General features: G+C 38.4%; 1 pseudogene; it reads right to left on the bottom strand.

Moving 5' to 3' along the window:
- Positions 1 to 641: 641 nt before the first annotated feature.
- LOC118528494 (actin-related protein T1-like) overlaps positions 642 to 9,816 on the bottom strand; it is a 70,831-nt pseudogene continuing 61,656 nt past the window's right edge.

The raw sequence follows: 9,816 nt of genomic DNA, 5'->3' as shown, positions 1-9,816 counted from the left end.
AAAAAAAATACTAAGAAAAGAAAACCCACATATATGATTTTGGTTATATAGCCAGAATATATAAACAACTCTGACAACTCAACAACAAAAATAACAAACAACCCAATTAAAAATTGGGGCAAGCCTTGAATAGATATTTCTCCAAAGAGAATATGCAAATGGAAAATAAACATATTAAAAGATAATGAATATCACTAATCATTAGGGAAATGCAAATCAAAACACGAGATACCTGTTCATATACTTTAGAATGGCTATTATTCAAAAACAGGAAATAACAAGTGTAGGCAAATATGTGAAGAAAAAGAACCCTCATGCTTTGTGGTTGGGAATGTAAAATGAATGGTGCAGCTGCTAACCAAGCATTTTGGTAGTTCCTCGAACATTTAAACATAAAATTAACATATGACCCAGAAATTCCACTCTTAAATATATACCCAAAAGAGTTGAAAGTGGAGACACTGATATTTATACACCAGTGGTTACAACAATGTGCCACCAAGAGTGAACTGAAACCCAAAATGGCAAAATACTTTTACTAAATATCTTGCTTGAAGAACAATATCACCTCCCACTGGTGTTCCTATGATCTGACATTTAGACTTGTCCCCACCATGTGAGGTTTTTAAAAATCATCTTTTCTAAATGATAAATCTCCCAAACTCCTTAAGACTTTCACAGATAATCCCCATCTGTTTAAAATTGTTCAGAGAAGTCTCAATGGATGCACCAATCCACACAGATAAACACATCAGAAGAAGCTGTGATATTGATGGGGGGTCCCTTTGGAAGCCAGCTATTCCGGTTCTTTCATAAGACTTTCCTCAAGCCCAGAGAAGCAAGTAATGCCCCTAAACAGCACAATTTTCACAAAAAGATTCTTCTGAATTTTAGTGCTACCTTTCATAATGCTGCTGGAGACTGTTTTTGAGAGTCCCAGATTGTGGATACCCAGCTGGTCAGGTGCAAAAAGAATCTCAGGCATCTGGTACAGCTGGTTCTCAATATAGATGACATTCTCAATTGGCTGTTTATATTCTCTCAGTTGGCATGATATCATCTGGCCTCTTACATAGTTCTTTCTCTGGCTCCAAGGCCACATAACACAGCTTCTCTTTGATATCACCCAGTAAGACTTGTCAAATATATGAGGGAAGGTGCTCACACTAGTGAGGAGGAACCAGGTGATATGCTCTGTGATGTCCTTCCTTGCCATTTAGAGCTTGGTGAGAGCATCAGGTAGGGAATGATCTTCAAAGATAGGGACAGTGCAAGGAACCCCATCCCCACTGTCCACCATTAGTCCCATGACAGAGGTAGAGCTGTATAGCTGTGTAGAGCTATACAGCTACCACTGCATGGTTAGACAGGTAGAAGGCAGGCACATCAAAGGTCTCAAACATCACTTCTGCTATTTTTTCTCAAATCTCTCTTGGGTCCAAGAAGGATTTAGTCATGAGCACAGCCCATTGATAGGGTTTTACTTCCAGCTCCCACTCAAAAAGATACTTTCAGAGTTTCTCCTTGTCATCATATCCTATTACCAGTCCACACTCATGGGGGTAGTGTAAATGCAAGACTTCATACTTGTACAGGGTTTCTTCCCTATAAAGTACTTTTTCTAATAGGCTCCTGACAAAAGCATATTTAATTTTGGATGCCCCATGACAAAACTGATGACATGATGGGGTCCAATCTCTCCAGATATGGCTGCTTTGTAGTGTCTTGGTCCATTGTCAAAAATTATAGCTGGAATATCTAATACATATGTGTTAAATATTTCTACAGTATGCTCTTCCAAACTTCAACAAAATAAAGGAAACTGGGTCACTTTGTAAGACAACAAGCACCTCTGGATGTTTTACAACCACAGGATTCCAAAGTTCTCATGTTGACACTCAGGCAGAGCTACCAGGTTGTCCCCAATTCCCCTAAACACACTGTCCTCAACCCGTGAATCTTGCCTCCTTTCAGAGAGCCCAAGGCCCACTGAGGCAATTTCAGGGATGATTTCCCCCTATGTAACAATCTAGCCATAGCAAAAATAGTCCTCAGAGAATATCAGAGAGATTTTAAAGAGTATGGTTTCTGAGCCATATGCATGTCCTGCTTGGTGTAACATAAGCAGAGTAAGGCAAATTATACCTATGAACAGCTTTGATAAACCTGTGAACTTGAAGCAGAGACCAAGCTTTAGTACCAAGTGAAGCTACAAAGCTATGTCCTTGTCCCAGAGAACTGGTTTCTTCTGCTCTGTTCATCTGATGTTTATGGGATGATGAAAATACCCTTCCTTTTGTAAGGGGAGAAGCTAAGCACCAGATACAAGTCTGGGTCTGAGTGGGGATTCCTGTAACTCAGTTCCAGCACCACTCAGAACATTTGTCTTTCCCCCTTCTTACAATTATTTTTAAACAACTTTATTGAGACAAATTTCACATACCATAAAATTTACCCATTTAAAGTATATAACATGATGCTTCTTTGTATATCCACTGATAGGTACAAACATAATAGATATCAATTTAGAATATTTTCATCAGCTCAAACAGAATCCCATACCCTTCAAACAGCACATCTTCAGACCATTCCCCACAAGCCCTAAGCAACCACTAATATATTTTTTGTCTTTATGGATTTATTACCTCTTTTACATATTATGAATGGAAGCATAAAATATGTTAACTTTCGTGACCAATTTCATTTTCTTTATATATTGTTTTCAAGGTTAATACATTTCTTAGAGAGAGCACATTTTGTTTATTCATTCATCAGTTAACAGACATTTGGATTTTTCCCATCTTTGACTATTAAGAAATATGCTGCTAAAAAAATCTTGAATATGTTTTTGGAAAGACTTATGTTTTCATTTCCCTTGGTTATATATCTAGAAATGGAAAAGCTTGGAAATATGATAATACTATGTTTAATCATTTAAGGAACTTTCAGTCTGTTTTCCAAAGTGTCTGAGGCATTTTACATTCAAACCAGCAGTGTAGGAGAGCTTATACTTTTCCACATGATCACAAACACTAATTAGTATCTGACTTTTTTATTATAGGCATTATATTAAGTATGATATGACATCTCATGGTGGTTTTGATTTATATTTCCTTGATAGCTAAAGATGTCAAGCATCTTTTCATATGTTTATTGGCCATTAGTTTATTGTTTTGGAGAAATATCTATTCAGTTGCTCAGTCCATTTTAAAGTAAGTTTGTAAATTCAAAATGGATGAAAGACCTAAATGTTTCTAAACTCAAAATGGATGAAAGGAATACAGCAAAATCCTAGAGAACATAGGCAGTAACCTCTTTGACATTGGCCTCAGCAACTACTTTCAAGACAGGTCTCTAAAGGCAAGGGAAACAAAAGCAAAAATGAACTTTTGGGACTTCATCAAGATAAAAAGCTTTTGCACAACAAAGGAAACAGTCAACAAAACTGAGAAGCAACCCACAGAATGGGAGAAGACATCTGCAAATGACATTACAGATAAAGGGCTAGTATCCAAGATCTATGAAGAACTTCTCAAACTCAACCCCCAAAAAACAAATAATCAAGTCAAGAAATGTGTAGAAGACATGAACAGACACTTCTCCAAAGAAGATATGCAAATGGCTAACCGACACATGAAAAAATGTTCAACATCACTAGCCATCAGGGAAATACAAATCAAAACCACAATGAGATACCTCCTATACCAGTTAGAATGGCAAAAATTAACAAGACAGGAAACAACAAGTGTTGGTGAGGATGTGGAGAAAGGGGAACCCTCTTACATTGTTGGTGGGAATGCAAGCTGGTACAGCCACTCTGTAAAACAGTATGGAGGTTCCTCAAGACATTAATAATAGAGCTACCCTATGACCCAGCAATTGCACTACTAAGAATTTACCCCAAAGATACAGATGTAGTGAAAAGAAGGGGCACATGAACCCTAGTGTTCAAAGCAGCAATATCACAATAGCCCCCAGTGGAAGGACCTGAGATGCCCTTCAACAGATGAATGGATAAAGAAGATGTGGTTCATATATAAAATGAAATATTACTCAGCCATCAGAAAGGATGAATATCTACCATTTGCATTGGCATGGATGGAACTGGAGGGGATTATGCCAAGTGAAATAAGTCAAGCAGAGAAAGACAATTATCATATGGTTTCACTCATATATGGAACATAAGGAATAGTGTGGAGGACCATGGGGGAAGGGAGGGAAAACTGAATTAGAAAAAATCAGAGAGGGAGACAAACCATGAGAGACTCTGGACTCCAGGAAACAAAATGAGGGTTACAGAAGGGAGGGGGTGGGGGATGGGGTGACCGGATGATGGGTATTAAGGAGGGCGATGAGCACTGGGTGTTATACGCACTAATGAATCCTTGAACACTACACCAAAAACTAATGATATATTATATGTTAGCTAATTGAACTTAATAAAAATAAATAAATAAAAAATAAAGTAAGTTTGTCTTTTTATTATTGAGTCATGATGGTTTTTTAAATATGCTAGATAAAACTACCTTATTAGGGGCACCTGGGTGGCTCAGTCGGTTAAGTATCTGCCTTCAGCTCAGGTCATGATCCTGGAGTCCTGGGATCGAGCCCCACATCAGGCTCCTTGCTCAGTAGGGAGCCTGCTTCTCCCTCTCTCTCTGCTCCCCTGCTCCTGCTCTCTCTCTATCACAAATAAATAAATAAAATCTTTAAAAAAACCTACCTTATCAGATATATGATATTCAAATATTTTCCTCATTCTGTGAGTTGTCTTTTCACTTTCTTGATAGTGTCTTTCAAATCACAAGCATTTGTATTTTTTTAAGATTTTTATTTATTTATTTGAGAGAGAGAAAGCAGGAGTGGGGGGAGGGGCAGAAGGAGAGGGAGAAGCAGACTCCCCACTGAGCATGGAGCCTGATGTGGAGCTTGATCCCAGGACCCCAAGGTCATGACCTGAGCTGAAGGCAGACACTTAACTGACTGAGCCACTCAGGTGCCCCACAGGCATTTGCATTGGTGATGAACTACAATTTACCTATTTTATCTCTTGCTGTTAGTGTTATCTGTGTCATATCTAAGACTCTATTGTCAAATCTGAATTCATGAAGATTTACCCCTATGTTTTCTTCTATGAGATTTACAATTTTAAATCAAACTTTTATGTCTTAATCCATACTTATTTAACTTGGCATATGGTGTGAGGTAAAAGCGCAACTTCATTCTTTTGCATGTGGCTATCCTGAATACAGTAAATTAGAAATAGAATAATATACCATGACCAAGTGGAATTTATTCCAGCAATGCATGGTTGGTTCAAATGAAGAAATCAATCAATATAATATATCATATTAATAAAAGATAAAAACCATATAGTCTCAGTAAAGAAAAAACATTTGCCCAAATCCAACATCCTTCATAATAGAAACACTCAAAAATGAGTAATAGAATTTAACTTCCTCAAATTCATAAAAGACATCTATGAAAAAATCTATAGCTAGCATTATACATAATAGTGATAGACTGAATGCTTTCCCCTTATATCAGGAACAAAATGAGATGTTCATTCTCACTACTCTTATTCAATATTATACTGAACATTCTTGCTAGGGCTATTAGTCAATAAAATAAAATAAAAGGCCTCCAAATTGGAAAGGAGGATATAAAATTATATGCATTTACAGATAACATAATTCTATATATAGAAAATCCTAAGGAATCCACAAACAAACAAACAAAATGTCAGCAAGGTTGTGGAATTTAAAAAAAATCAATATAATCAATATTCAATTAAAAAATCAATATAATAGTTTTTATTTTATACAAGGCCAATGAACAGTCTGAAAATGCATTTACAAGCAGGAATAGAAGGATTTCAACTGGAAGAGAAAAGAACATAAACAGAAAACATGGCAGATAGGTGTTGTGACTATTTATAATATAGTAGTAAGGGCTATGTTGTACTGCCCAGTTCCCACCATTCAGAACCAATGTATTTTTATCTCCCAGCTGCCAGGAGTGTTGCCTGCTGATGACTCACAGCCAGGGATCTTCCTAGATATTCTTCTCAGCTAATGGGAGCTAAATTGCCTAAGGTTGTGTTGCGTCGCTAGGAGCAGCCTGCATCCAGTGACTGGTCAATGAGGGAGGTATTGTCCTAGCCCCCTTGATCCAAATTGCATGAACTGTGAAGACCCATACCAGGTCAATTGCTCCGCATGGGATTAGCTGAAGCTTGTTGTGCAAATAAACCACACAGTTCAATTTATGACTGCTCAGTTTTGCTACCCTCACTCCCTTCTATGTATTGTTGTCAATAGCACTCACCAACATACTCTCTGAATGCAAATATCAGTCTTAATGCCCATATCCTAGAAAACATAACATAAAAGGGTTTGCCTCTGAAGTAATTTGAGGAAGCAGAATCTAAAATGGAATTTTGAATCTTAATAATTCACTGGCCAGGAGGCAATGACCCCACAGATGGTATCTATCATGCTCTAGAGGTGCAGTTGTAAAAGAAAAATAATCTCACCAGTGATGGGCTGGAATCAGATATACTAATGAGAAGGAATACACTGGTGGGTGCTGTATCTCAGGATTCTGAGAAGTTTGGGGAAAGCAGTAATTATAAGGACAATGGAATTTGATGGCTCCTGTTGAGTAACATCATTACATTGGAGAAAGACAATGAAAGGTAATTAATCAACAATATAATGCAAAGTGCAAAAGTGAGGACCTCTTTGACAGTTTCTAAAGAGACTCTCATCTCTCACATCCAGAGGACAAAAATAAGAATCAGGTTCAGAATTTAATTATAAGGGTAGTGGGGTTCCAGATATGTTTTAACTCTCAGCCTTTGCATGGCTGCTATGTTAAGGTCAGGGCCCTATTTGGGAAGGAGTGAGGCCCTGAGATATAAGACGGAGACATCCAAAGAAACAGACTTAAAAATCTTGAATCACCATATTGCACCGAAACATATGATTCGGCAAAGGTGGTCCACTGCTCCCTGTTACAGTCTGACACCTTTCTTCTTTTGAGATGATGTGGAGGTCTCTGCATTAGAAAACTTCAAAGGTCCCTTCAGGCTTTTTTGTTAATGAATTTATTATTTATTTATTTATTTATTTATTTATTTATTTATTTATATTTAAATTTTATTAATTAATATGTAATGCATTATTAGTTTCAGAGGTAGAGGTCAGTGATTCATCAGTCTCATATAATACCCAGTACTCATTACATCACATGCCCTCCTTCAGGCTTTATCTATAGTGCTTCTGGCCACTAAGACAAATAACTGTAGTCAAATCACAACATAATTTGAACAAGGAAGGGTGGGCCTGTTAATATCAGTTTTAATAACAAAGCAGTAACTCTGGAAGGTGGTGCTAATGCACTTCTAAGATGGTTCTTGGGAAAAAAAAAAAAAAGATGGCCCTTGAAGCTTAGGCAATGTGATGGCCCATCCTAGATAAGAAATAAATGAATTCCCACGTAAGACAGTAGAAGGGATCAAAAGTTTTAGAAAAGTAGGACTGCCAGAGTATGTATACCACATAGAGATGATAAAAACCTACCAACCAACTATGTTCTCTGGGAGGGTTTTAGTTTTCAAAATAATAAATCTGCTGGTGAGAAGGACACCAGCATTGTTGACAATCTTTTGGATATCCTCCAAAGGTCATGGCTGCTGGTAAGAGATGCTGTTATAGAATGGGGCTCCTTGATAGCAATGCCAATGATAGGTGCCTGAAATAATAAAGGCTAAGTGAAAACATTTATATGTAAGAAGTAAAGTAGGCATAATAAGCAGAATAAATAGCAAGTTAATAGTGGCATCCAGGGAAGCCTGTCCCAAAAAGAACTATAAAGATGGTTAATAGTTTTGGAGATTGCCCTTTTGGAAATGGAAATATCATAAAAGTAAAAAGTGAATAATAGAGGCGGAACATGGGAAGATAGTGCAATAGGAGAATCCTAAGCTCACCTCCCCCCATGGATATGCCTAGATAAAAAAGCCACATCAATATAACTAACCCAGAAACAAACTGAAGACTGGCAGAAAAAGACTCTCCACAGTTAATCATAGAAAGGGGGGCATATTAAACATCACAGGAAAGGTAGTGTCTTGAATTGGAACCAAGCTAACTTGCAAATAACCACATATGGGAGTGGTTAAAAGGGGGTGGGGAATGGAACAGACTCCACACTAGGCACCCCACACAAGAAGGACCCGCACTGGGAAGATGAGTACCCATTGTATTTGGCTGTGAATACCAGAGGGGCTTAACTCTGCAAGTTTTTACAATTGGTAGGGCTTAACACTAGTAAATTTAAAAATCTCTGGGTCACCTTTGGTAGAGCTAGAGGGTGAGAGAAAATTGAGTCCTCACCCTTAAAGAGACAGCATAACAAACAACCCTGCCAAGAAACAGCATAGAAGCAGCAGTTGGAAAAATTCCTGGGTTATACATGAAGATTAATTTACTAATCTCAGAACATGTGCTTGAGAGGCAGGGATTTTTAGAAAACATCTCCAGAAAAAAAGAAAAGAGCAGGTTAGCACCATTTATCTCTACCTATCCAGCCTAGATACCTACACACCTGCAGGAATCAGCATGAACACTCACCACCTAGCTTGCAAATACTGCATGCCCTGCCCCTCATATTCTTTTGCAGACTGCCCCATCCAACCCACCCCACTGGACAAGATTATGTCCAAGGTGGCTCCTGTCATGTTTTATTCTGTAAGAAGCCCTGAAAGTGGCCAACACCACTGCAAAGTGACTCTTGCCCTAGAGAAAGAGAAAGATAATCACACACACCAGTTCCACTGTAGCCCCAGCAATGAGCTAGGAGGAGACATCTGATCTGACTGCCAGCCCCACCCACCAATACATACCTCACAGGAGGCAGCACAAAGAGAGAGCTCTGTAAATTGGGGTCACTGCAAACCCAACAGTTTGGGGGGCAGACATCTGGTCTGACTACAGGCCCTGCACACCAGTGAAAGGCTCTCAGGGGACAAGGCAAAGAGAGTCCCCTGCAGTTTGGTGTGACCACAGTTACAGCAAATGAACTGAGGGAAGGCATCTGGTTTGACCATACTATAAACCCAAGGCAGCCCCAAACTGGCCCCTTAACTGCAAAGAGATGAAACCTGCCCAAAACAGGCTAAAAGGGCCATTACAGCCACCTGGACTGAATGCAAACACACCTCAACCACAATAGTAGGGCACATACAATACACAAACGAGGCACCCCTACAGTGCCAGGAGCTGGTGAACAGCAGACATTGCATTACAGGGTACTATAAGACCTTTTCTTCATAAGGTCACTACTTTCAAGATCAGGAGGCATAGCTGACATTCCTAATACAAAGAAACACACATAGAGAGTTAGACAAAATAAGGAGACAGAAGAATATATCCCAAATGAAAGAACAGGACAAAATCACAGCAAAAGACCTAATTGGAATAAATATAAGCAATATGCTTGATAGAGAATCCAAAGAACGTTCACAAAGATACTAGATTTGAGAAAAGAGTGGAGGAGTTCAGTAAGACCTTCAACTGAAATTAAAAGTACACTAAAGAGAATAAACAGTAGATAACAGGGAGCAAAATGGATCAGCAAACTGGGAAGAAAGAGTAATGGAAAGCAACCAAGCTGAACAACAACAACAACAAATCTTACAAAGAGAGAATACCTTAAGTGAACTCAGGCACATCATGAAGTGTAATAATTTTGCATTATAGGGATCCCAAAAGAAAAAGAGAAGGGGGAAGAAAACTTATCTGAAGAAATAAA

This window comes from Halichoerus grypus, chromosome X (assembly GCF_964656455.1).
Source record: "Halichoerus grypus chromosome X, mHalGry1.hap1.1, whole genome shotgun sequence".
NCBI classification, from domain to species: Eukaryota; Metazoa; Chordata; class Mammalia; order Carnivora; family Phocidae; genus Halichoerus; species Halichoerus grypus.
Note: the sequence above shows the minus strand (reverse complement) of the source record. Positions and strands in the feature narration are given on the sequence as shown.